This window comes from Lithobates pipiens, unplaced genomic scaffold (assembly GCF_037356315.1).
Source record: "Lithobates pipiens isolate NorthernLeopardFrog02 unplaced genomic scaffold, aLitPip1_a1.2 Scaffold_3, whole genome shotgun sequence".
Classification (NCBI taxonomy): domain Eukaryota; kingdom Metazoa; phylum Chordata; class Amphibia; order Anura; family Ranidae; genus Lithobates; species Lithobates pipiens.
This window is the reverse complement of record NW_027507790.1, coordinates 141,225,858-141,238,071: the sequence shown is the minus strand read 5'-3', so window position 1 is coordinate 141,238,071 and position 12,214 is coordinate 141,225,858. Positions and strand designations below refer to the sequence as shown.

The following is a 12,214-nucleotide window of genomic DNA, read 5'->3' as shown; positions in this document are numbered from 1 at the left end:
GGCGGCGGCGGCGGCGACGACAGCGGCGACAGAAGACCGGGCCACCGCCTGTAAAAGAGCTACAAGAAGGCGCGGTGGCCCGGCAGAAGAACCGAAGGTGGCGACAGAAGAACGGAAGGCAGCGGCGACAGAAGACCGGGCCACCGCCTGTAAAAGAGCTACAAGAAGGCGCGGTGGCCCGGCAGAAGAACCGAAGAGGGGGACAAGACCCCCGAAGTCGGGAGAAGAGGCCGGCGGCGGGGAGGAAGAAAGCCGGACTCCTCCGCTAGTAAAAGAGCTACACACAGATAGCGGAGGAGTCCGGCGAGAAGACCCCCGAAGACGGAAGACCCCCCGGAGCTGTGCAATAAAATATTTTTTCCCTGTGTTGTGTTTTTTTTTGTACTTTATTTCACAGGTGAATGGGTAGGGGTACATTGTACCCCATACTCATTCACATAGGGTGGGGGGCCGGTATCCGGGGGCCCCGATAAGCCCCCCGCCCGCAGACCCCGACAACCAACGGCCAGGGTTGTCGGGAAGAGGCCCTTGTCCTCATCAACATGGGGACAAGGTGCTTTGGGGTGGGGGGGGCCGCGCGGCCCCCCCTTCCCCAAGGCACCCCCCCATGTTGAGGGCACGCGGCCTGGTACGGCTCAGGAGGGGGGGCGCGCTCGCTCGCCCCCCTTTCCTGGCCGGCCGGGTAGCGTGCTCGGACAAGGGTCTGGTGTGGACTTTGGGGGAACCCCCACGCCGATTTTTTTCGGCGTTGGGGTTCCCCTTTAAGCCCATTCCAGGCGGCGGAGCCCGCGACGTCTCCTTCGCGGGCCCCGCCTACCTGTACACGCGCTCGAAATGGGCGGACTTTCCGAGCGGGAACAGTCCGCTCATTTCGAAAGTACAGCGGACAGGCCCACACACGGGCGGACTGTTCGCTCAAACACAGTTTCAGCGGACAGTTTTTCGGAATTTCCGAAAGACTTTGTCCGTCCAACTGTCCGCTGAAACTGTCCGCTGAAAGCCCACACACGAGCGGACTGTCCGCCCAAACACTGTTCAGCGGACAAGGTTGGGCGGACAGTCCGCCCGTGTGTACGCGGCCTGAGACAGCTGGCTCTAGCAAATGCAAACCAGCAGCAAACAAATGCAGCTTTACAAAAGAGCCTTGCAGCTCAACAACAGAGCCTTGCCGCCCAGCAGCAGGCAAATGCAAATCAGCAGCAGACAAATGCAACTTTGCAGCAGAGTTTGGAAGCTCAGCAACAAGCCCAGCAGCGATCTGAAGCCCGCTTCATAGACCTGTTGCAGAAGCAAGAGCAGAATTTTCAACAGCAAATAGAGACATTGATACAGCAACGTCCGCAGACCAATGAAGCAAGTGGGTACAATAATACCGCAACCTTTGGTGTGAGCCGTTTACTGACAAAAATGACTGGAGAGGATGATCCGGAGGTGTTTTTGACCACATTTGAAAGGACTGCTGAAAGGGAAAAGTGGCCTAAGGAGCAATGGGCTGGACTGGTGGCCCCTCTGTTAACTGGGGAATCGCAGAAAGCTTATTATGACCTAGAGCCTGACCAAGCAAAAGACTATGTGGTGCTAAAAGCAGAAATATTGGCACGGCTGGGTGTCACCCTGGCAGTCCGGGCTCAGCGTGTGCATAACTGGACTTTTCAGGTTGGAAAACCTCCCAGGTCTCAAATGTATGATCTCATTCACCTGAGCAGGAAGTGGCTGCAGCCAGAGATTTTGACCGCACCAAACATTGTGGAACGTGTGGTTATGGATCGTTTCCTGAGAGCTCTTCCTACTGCCATCCAAAAATGGGTAAGCCATGGAGACCCAGAAAATGCAGATAAACTTGTGGATCTGGTTGAGAGGTACTTGGCTACAGAGAACTTGACCACCTCTTCCAGGGACTCACGGACTTTCCCCCCTAAGACCAGATCATCCCCAGTGGCGGGTAAGAGGACTCCAAGGGGTGAGGGTGGAGAGAGTGAGAGGGTGGGAGTTCTACCTAAGGTCTGGCGGGAGCAGCCCAGGAAGCCCATGCTGCAAGAGGCAGCGAAAAAAATTATTTGCTACCGCTGCCGGCAAGAGGGACATATTGCAGCCAATTGCCCAGTTGTGGATGAGCCTATGCAATGTGACTTTATAAGGGAGAGACGTCAGTCGCTGTTTGCGACAGTTGCATGCACTGCCATTCGGGGACCTGAGAAACATTTATGTAAAATGTGTATTAATGGTAGACCTGTTGATGTGTTGCTAGATTCAGGTAGCCTGGTAACATTGATAAAAGCTGAATTAGTTACTACAGAGGTCTCTGGGAAGAACAGGGTGGCTGTTATTTGTGTGCATGGGGACACCCGAGAGTATCCTGTAACTTCAGTGTTTCTTGAGACCCCCAAAGGTAACCTCTCTCATCAGGTGGGGTTAGTGTCTCAGTTACCACATGATGCTATTGTGGGAAGGGATTTTCCAAAATTCTGGGAACTCTGGGATTGTCCTGAGGCCCCCATTGGTGCCCCTATAAACCAGGAAGATGACCAGAATTCCTCTGGGAGTGGTGAGGACTCTCCTGAATTTCCCTTGTCGGTATTGGCGGGGGAAACTCGAGAAACTGGGGAGGAGCCAACATCCTCAGATGAAAACACGCCGTCTGTGGAGTTTTCGGATCTTGAGGTTCACAGGGAAAATTTTGCCACAGAACAGTTAAAAGACCCCACCCTAATAAAGGCCCGGGAAAATGTGGTGAAAATAGATGGCGAGTTAGTGAACCCAGATAAGACTTGCCCTTATCCTTACTTCACTATGGAAAGGGACCTGCTATATCGAGTGGCTCAAAGGGCAGAAGAAACCATTGAGCAACTTGTAGTGCCCAAACCTTACAGGAAGTTGGTGTTAGAATTGGCTCATGGACACATTCTGGGAGGTCATCTGGGGACAGAGAAAACCAGAGAGAGGGTATTGCAGAGATTCTATTGGCCTGGGGTCATGAAGGAAATAGAAAATTATTGTTCCTCCTGCCCTGTGTGTCAGAAGTCGGCACCTATGCCACATTTCCGTAACCCACTGGTACCTCTTCCTATCATTGAGGTCCCCTTTGAGAGGATCGCAATGGATTTGGTAGGTCCGATAATGAAGTCTGCTAGGGGGCATCAGTACATTTTGGTTATATTGGACTATGCCACCCGTTATCCGGAAGCAATTCCTCTCCGAAATACCTCGGCCAAAACCATAGCCAAAGAGCTATCCCTTGTTTTTAGCCGCGTGGGTATTTGTAAGGAACTGCTTACGGACCAAGGTACACCCTTTATGTCCCGGGTTATGAAAGAATTATGCAAGTTGTACAAAGTGAAGCAATTGCGTACATCTGTGTATCACCCCCAAACAGATGGGTTGGTTGAAAGATTCAACAAAACCCTAAAACAAATGTTAAAGAAGGTGGTGGATAGAGATGGAAAGAATTGGGATTGTCTAATACCCTATCTGATGTTTGCCATTAGGGAGGTACCCCAATCCTCTACGGGTTTCTCACCCTTCGAGTTGCTCTATGGGAGACACCCAAGAGGGCTGCTGGATATCGCCAAGGAAACTTGGGAAAATGAGAGTTCTCCTCACAGGAGTGTGATTGAGCATGTCGCCCTGATGCAAGATAGAATTGCACAGGTAATGCCAATTGTAAAGGAACATTTAACCCAAGCGCAGTTAGCACAGCAGAGAGTGTACAACCGTGGGGCCAAGACACGTACTTTTTCCCGGGGGGATAGGGTTTTGGTGCTAGTCCCTACGGTTGAAAGCAAATTTCTGGCCAAATGGCAAGGTCCATATGAAGTAATTGAAAAAATTAGTGAGGTGAACTACAGGGTTAGACAGCCAGGAAGGCGAAAGCCGGAGCAGATCTATCACGTCAATCTGCTGAAAGCCTAGAGGGATAGGGAATCCCTAGTCGCAGAGACTTTGTCACAAGTACAGCCTGATTGCTTAGTTCCTGAGGTTGGAATAGCAGACACCTTATCGAAACCCCAACAACAGGAGGTTAAAGAGTTTGTACTTCGTAACAAAGAGATTTTCTCTGAGCTTCCGGGACAAACATCTGGCGTAGAGCATGACATTATCACCCCGCCAGGAGAAAGGGTAAAACTAAAACCTTATAGAATACCAGAGGCCCGACGGGAGGCAATACGTGGGGAGGTTCAAAGGATGCTGGAATTGGGTGTGATAGAGGAGTCCCAGAGTGACTGGTCCAGTCCTATTGTACTAGTGCCCAAACCTGATGGGAGCTGGCGGTTTTGTAACGATTTTAGACAATTAAATAAAGTTACAAAATTTGACACCTACCCCATGCCACGTATAGATGAGTTGGTTGACCGGCTGGGAACAGCCCGATATATGACAACTCTTGATCTCACCAAAGGGTATTGGCAAATTCCCCTGGCCGAGTCGGCCAAGGAGAAAACTGCGTTTGTAACCCCAGATGGGGCATTCCAATATAAGAGAATGCCGTTTGGGTTACAGAATGCACCGGAAACATTCCAGCGGAAAATGGATAAGATTCTGAGGCCCCATCATAAATATGCTGCAGCTTACCTGGATGATGTGATTATCCATAGCACAGACTGGGTCTCACATTTGCCAAAAGTACAAGCAGTCCTAGACTCCATCCGGGAAGCTGGGTTTACGGCCAATCCAAAGAAGTGTACCATTGGACAGGAGGAGGCCAAATATCTTGGGTACACTATTGGGAGGGGGGTGATAAAACCCCAAGTCAATAAAGTCGAGGCCATACAGAGTTGGCCACGTCCCAACAGCAAGAAACAGGTACGAGCCTTTCTGGGAATCGCTGGCTATTATCGACGATTCATTCCCCATTTTGCTTCTCAGGCTGTGCCCCTCACCAACCTGACAAAAGGGAAAGAGTCGGTTATGGTTAAATGGTCCCCAGAGGCTGAGGAAGCATTTCAGTCCTTAAAAACAGCCTTATGTAGCCAGCCAGTGTTGTACTCACCAGACTTCTATAAGGACTTTGTTGTACAAACTGATGCATCAGACGTTGGGTTAGGAGCAGTGTTATCCCAGGTCTGGAACGGGGAAGAGCACCCAGTCATTTACCTCAGCAGGAAGTTAAAGTCCCATGAGGTAAATTACTCCACGATTGAGAAGGAATGTTTAGCAGTGAAGTGGGCTCTAGATTCCCTTCGGTACTATCTGCTAGGTAGGCACTTTGACCTGGTGACTGATCACGCTCCTTTAAAGTGGATGGCTCAGAACAAGGAGACCAATAGAAGGGTAAATAGGTGGTTCCTGGCCCTACAGGAATTTAACTTTACAGTTAAGCATCGCCCTGGTGTTAAAATGGGGAATGTGGATGCTTTGTCTCGGATACATGCGTGTCTGGCTGCTTGTGTTACAACCCCAAGGTTGAAACAAGAGGGGGGGGTAAAATCACCTGGTTGTATTCAGGATGGGAAATATGTGTGTCCTAGATTCAGGCTTTATGCAGACTTTTACAATTAGAGGGGAAGAGTTAATGAGCCCAGCTGAAGTAAGTGGGCTCATTAAGACCTCTACAAAAAACCCCAGCATGCATAGGGAGATGCTCCATCCTGGAACCAGTTTTGTGTGTATAGACTGGGGAGTCTGAGATCTGTTCTGTGCGGTGAGTTAACGCCTGTGTGGCAAACCCCTACAATATAGACAGGGACTGGGGCAGCACAAGGCTGCACCCAGTTGTTAGACAGGGAGTCTACGTGTGTAGTTAGAGGTCAAGCTGACCAGGATTTATTTTCTTGTTTTATTTTGTTTGGCTGTTATATGTATCACTGCATGTAGCCTAAATAAACTGGACCTTTTGTTTTTTGCACCTACACCGCTGTCTGCTGTGCCTGACTTTGTGTTGTGAACCCATCCAGGGGGTCACACACACCCGCTACCGAGCGAACCCCCTCACACACTTTAAAGTTCATTAAAGTGGAGTTCCACCCAAAAATGGAACATCAACACTTTAAGTGATGGTGAGCCCCTGACATGTCACATTTGGCATGTAATTTCTTTTGGGGGGGGGCAGATACCCTCTTTTTAGAGGCATCCAGCTCCCACTTCCTCCCGGGGCTCTGCAGCGCCGGAAGGAAGTTTACCTCTCCCCCTCCCTCCCTGAAATCTTCTGGGACACGTCACAGGTCCCAGAAGATTACCAAGCCATTCACAGCGCACTGCGTGCCTCTCGCATGCGCAGCCGGGCGCCCACAGTAAGAATGCCGATGCCGTGGTTGAGGAGGGGGAGAGGAGAGAGGCTTCGTATATTCACATCACTGGACAGTGGGACAGATGAGTGTCTGATTATTAAAAGTCAGCAGCTACACATTTTGTAGCTGCTGACTTAAAAAAAATATTTGGGTGGAACTCCGCTTTAAAATGATTTTTGCCTTTTTTAATGTAACATAAAACAATGGCAAATACAAGATCAGCAGAAGAGCAACTATTCACAAAGAAGAATCATATGTGTATATAGTATAGGTATAATTAGAAATGTGTCACTGAAATTGAGCCCAAGCTATGTGGGAGTATTCACAGTGGCTGAACAGCTTGGGTAGAATGCCACATCCACCTGGCACTGACAAGGTCATTAAAAATAATTTAGTATATGAATTTAATTACACAGGATCCACCCTGAATCCATCCAAAACCTGAACTCAGTATAACCAGTGTGACGAGAATACATTTGTAAGCCCTTCAGGGTCAGAAAAGCAGTAATGCTGAAAGAAGGAAGGTCAGAGGAGTACTAGTTATCTTGCTAAAGCTAAGTGAAGACAGCCCCCCATTCATTATGTGCGAGCTTATGAGGAAGAGGGAGAGAGAGAGCACAGCACTCCTTGCACCCCTTGCCTCAGCCTTATAGTAAAAGGAGCTTGCGGCACCCCCATTCTTACAATACATGCTGTACCCAGGGCAGCAACCCCCTTCTGCCCATCCCTTGTCCCGGTCCGGAATGTCGGATCACACTGATGATTTAGCAAACCATATAAAAATTGACAAAATATATGTGTACGTCTTTATGTGTTTTGGCATATTTTTAAGTACCCCATTCCATTGATTTTAACCACTTGCCGACCGCTGCACGCCAATATGCGTTGGCAAAATGGAAGTGTGGGAAAATGGGCGTATCTGTACGTCCCCTTTAATTGGCGGGGGTGGTGACTGTGCCCGCAGCAACGGCAGACTCGATGTCAGCCGGTCTCCCGGCGATCTTGTCATGAAGCCACAGGACGAGGAAGTGCCTATGTAAACAAGACATCGGGAGCAGTGATCGCTGTCATGTGAGTGGAAGCCCATTGCCCCCCACAGTTAGAATCTCTCCCTAGGACACACTTAACCCTTTGATCGCCCCCTAGTGTTTAACCCCTTCCCTGCCAGTGTCATTTACAAGTAATCAGTGCATTTTTATAGCACTGATCACTGTATAAATGACAGTAGCCCCAAAATAGTGTCAAAAGTGTCCGATGTGTCCGTCATAATGATAAAAATTTCAGATCGCCGCCATTACTAATAAATAAAACATTAATAATAAAAATGCCATAAAACCATCCCCTATTTTGTAGACGCTATAACTTTTGCGCAATCCAATCAATATATGCTTATTGCAATTTTTTAACAAAAATATGTAGAAGAATACATATTGGCCTAAACTGAGGAATAACATTTTTTTTATATAGATTTTTGGGGATATTTATTATAGCAAAATTAAAAAATATTGCTTTTTTTCAAAATTGTCGCTCTTTTTTTGTTTATAGCGCAAAAAATAAAAAATGTAGAGGTGATCAAATACCACCAAAAGAAAGTTCTATTTGTGGGAAAAAAATGACGTCAATTTTGTTTGGGTGCCACGTCGCACGACCACGCAATTGTCAGTTAAATCAACACAGTGGCGAATCGCAAAAAGTGCTCTGGTGAGGAAGAGGATAAAATCTTCTGGGGCTGAAATGGTTAAAGAGCCCATCTAAAGAGGATATTTCACCCTTGGTAGATGCTGGAGAACTAACAATGACAGTTTCTCTACCTCTGTAGGTGTGCACATTTGCTGTGGGTATTATGGGCTTATTCAGACATGGTTCACATATTTCCTCCTTACCGCCTGTCAATCACTCTCTAAAACACAATCCATCATGGATTACTTTTCAGATGAGCAGTGAGGGCTGACACAATAAAAATGGGCCTGAAGAGAGGTTCCTATCTGCTCTGATGGAATTCTTTATATGTTTAATGCTATGGAGAATGCAACAGAAGAACCTGCAACAAGTTAGGGTGGTTGAAAATGCCTCGAACTCCCAGGTGGACAAGACCAAAGTTGGGAACAATATCAGGGAGATGTCAGTTTTAGATACCCAGGACATTTAAAAAGAGAGGAGGGGATGACTCAGCCTACCATGTTTTACCTCTACCTAAAATGTAATTTTTAGGTAAACTAACCCTTTAATGGAAAATATGCGTTAAGTTAGTAAAATGCAGCATTTTTTTTTATTTTTTTCGTTTTCTTTCTTTAGGCTTTTTTTTTTTCTTTATTGTCATCTGGTTGTCCAGCCAATAAATCTGTTATTTTAAAACTTCTTCTAAAAGCCGGTTCAGACTAGTTTGTGCGCGATCTGGCGCATTCTTGTTTTGACTAGCTTTAAACAAAACAATTAGAACTGTATCACAGTTTCTCTAATGGGTAATGTATGGTGCAGCTGCTCTTCTATTTGCTGTAAACACCCAAAAAAAAAAAAGTGAACAGCGCTACTACCTCCTCTTTAACACTGAATATGTGTATAGTGCAAAATGATTTTAAAGTACAATTGTGCAACATGTAATCAACCATAGAATGGGGTGTGTTTCGTCATCCAGCGTTCTCCAGTTGACGAAACCTGTAGGTTGGGATTTCAGGCGTGACTTCACCATGCATGCCGGGACCATACTCGCGTCCTGAGAGTGCAGCCGGAGTTGGCTCTACTACATGGTAGAGTGCAATATACTATGTCAGTTAGGACACTGACAAATGTAAGTGTTTTGGTGTATTTTTTATATATTAAAGTTCTTGGTGGTTTTACACTATGTAAGCCTTTTCTTCCTCCTTCGGATTTTTTTTTTTTAGGTTAAATAATGTGGAGTACCAGTATGGAGAGCTCTTAAAAAAAACCTACTGAGCCGGGAAGAGTTGCAGATCTTGATCCCCAGATTTACATGTGCTGTGTGCTGGTTTATACAATTACCAGTATTGTTCTATGGTGAGTTTATTTGATGCATTTGGTGGTGTAGATGACTGATATACTGGAATAAGGAAGGGGAACTGAAGAAATCATTATTATTGTTCTTTGAGAATGTCCTTTATTCTTTTTACATGGGACTTTCTTCTTTATATAGGACACTTTATCTATATTCATTAGTGTCTATTGCACATTTTTTATTTTTTTCACTTGCAAAGGGTTATATGTTGGTTATATGTTGTGCCGCGTACACACAGTCGAACCGTATGACGTACTTAGTCCGTTGAAACACATTTCAACGGACAATCCGCTCGTGTGTGGGCTTCAGCGGACTTTTTCAGCGTGCAGTCCGGAGTACTAAGAATTTCGGTTTGCACAAAAATCTTTCCATCGTACTTTGGTTTCAGCGGACAATACGGTCGTCAGTATGCTAGTCCGACGGACTAAGAATGGCGCATGCCCAGAAAGGATTTACAGGGCGGAAGCGCTCTGTCTTGTAAAATTAGTGTTCGTATTGAAGCTAGCATATTCGTCATGCTGCTAATTTTGTGGTTTTTTTTCATATAGCCCATTCTTTTCTTCTTCATAATGCAAGAAAAGTGAAGTTGCTTTGCTGCTTATATTCACACAGAGTTATCACAAATGTCTTTATTCATCCTCATCCTATGATTAATATTCCAATTCGAGAATAAATAAAAATAAAAGCGCGAATCGTCTCTAACCAAACTTCCACTAACGCAAAGTCAGCAGAAGGAGCCCAAAGGGTGCTTTGCTGTGTCTTGGACTTCCTATTTCTAGTCCCGTCGTACGTGCTGTACGTCATCGCGTAAGCTTTTGTCGGACTGTTTGTGTATCCGTGTGTGGTCAAGTCCGTTCAGTGGAAAGTACGCCGGATTGTCCATCGGATTGTATGATGGACTAAGTATGTCATACAGTTCGATCGTGTGTACGCGGCATTGCACAATTGCAGTTTAAAATAATTTTGCACTATAGACACATTCAGTGTTAAAGAAGCAGTAGTAGCGCTGTTGAATTTATTTTAAACATTTCAGTGGGCTGCAAAACCCATGGGAACATGCAAGTGGTAATGCAGGTGTGACAAATTGTGCCACACCAGATTACATGGTACTGTGGTATCATGCAGTGTGGTGAACAAAAACATGTTGCATTTGGTAGATGCATTTGGGGTGTTATTAACATATAATGTCAACCTCGTGCATCTAAGCCCTTGTACACACGGACGGACATTCCGACAACCAAATCCGTCGGATTTTGTCCGACGGATCTTGTCCGAAACTGTTGCATACACACGGTCGGACAAAGTTGTCGGAAAATCCGATCTTTCAGAACGTGATGACGTAATTTTGTTACAATGGCACTACGTTCAGGCTAGTAGCCAATAGCTTTGATGTAGGAATTTGATCTGAGCATGCGTGGCACTTTGTCCGATCGGAATTCTCTACACATGATCAGAGTATGTCCGATCGGAGCAGTTTGTCGGAAAATATTTCCAGCAAGTTGGAAAATTTGGTCTTACGGATATTCCGACGGAAACAGTCCGATGCATACCACACACAGTCGGATTATCAGACAAAACAGTTCGATAGGACACATTCCGACAGATTCTCTGACCGTGTGTACAAGGGCTAACAAGGACAGTGCATTCCCATGCAGTTCTGGATATGTGCACAGAAACATGCCTTACCAGAACTGCGTTCTGGTGTGAACATGCGTTCTGGTGTGAACATGCCCTAACAGTCCAAGCTGTCCACTAAAAATGGCAGTAAATATTTAGACAAATGATAAGATTTAGCACTTATATGATGGTATAATAAACAACTAAAGTCCATATAGCTGAATATAGACAGATGAAGGCACCACACCAGCTTCAGTGTGATAGGCTACACACACAACACCACAAGTATTCTAGCAAGTCTCCTTACCAGAGGAGTTAGACCCTCAAATTATAAAGCAGTCATATGCGCACATAACACAGGATTAACCAAAGCTTGGCACTAGACATCAGGTATAAGGCTCACATCCGGGTATAAGGACTGTATTAGCAGGCCCCGTCCATATGTGGCACAAGCCACAGACATTGTGAACATTAGCATAATCAACTTCCAACAGCACAACAGCTCAGTAAAGTGTAAATTAAGGATCCCATAGTGAAGTACATAATAAATGTACAATATCACTAATACAAAAAATGTACCTACAAATGTCCAATGTATAAAAACGTCAGATCGAAATAATCAAGATGGTCATGGCTAATAGTGTGATTGCGTCATGCATCAAGGTCCAGTTTACGTGTTTCGTCATCAATAGACATCATCAATAAACTTGCAAGTGCATCTAAAATTACCTCCCCTCAGCCTTACAATGCTTCTCTCCAAAAATGTCTCTGTTGCTCCTTAATCCAGAGTGGAAACAACCCAAGACAGTCAGTGCATTACTGGCCAGATCCCCAGGTGAAAATAAAGGCAGACCACCACGTTTAGGAATTGGTAAGCTGCATTATAGTGAACTTTTATTTTTGGGTTTAATACCGCTTTAACAAACATTAACTCTAGTGCACTAATATAAAGTGGAATCATTATTACCAGTGTAATTTAAGAGAGGGGGTAGTGTGACCTTTGGAGAAAGCCGTAAAGGTATAACTGCTACTCATTGTAAGCACCCCTGTCAGTGTTAAGCGGTTTGTCTCAATCCTCTAACTGCTACTTTGATTTGAAAGCTTGGTCCAATAAAGTAAATTGGAAAATAATGGTCTATGCTGGATCACCAGGAGAAAATAGAGGAAAACACTCAAAAAAAATGGATGCCACTTCCACATCTAAGCTGTAATTTAATACATTTGTTGTTTTGAGGTTTAATACTGCTTTAATGTATACCTAAAGCCCAAAAATGTTATGTTAGTTTTAGATAGAATGTAAAATGGTTACCCTTGTCAGATTTTTATTGCTGTCTTCTTCCTCATAACCCCAGGAGCTCAT

At 45.5% G+C, this 12,214-nt stretch overlaps 1 protein-coding gene across 1 annotated transcript in view; it reads right to left on the bottom strand.

The window, feature by feature from the left end:
• SLCO4C1 (solute carrier organic anion transporter family member 4C1) overlaps nucleotides 1–12,214 on the bottom strand; it is a 110,162-nt gene that overhangs the window by 36,578 nt on the left and 61,370 nt on the right. The gene's annotated exons all lie outside the window — the stretch shown is intronic.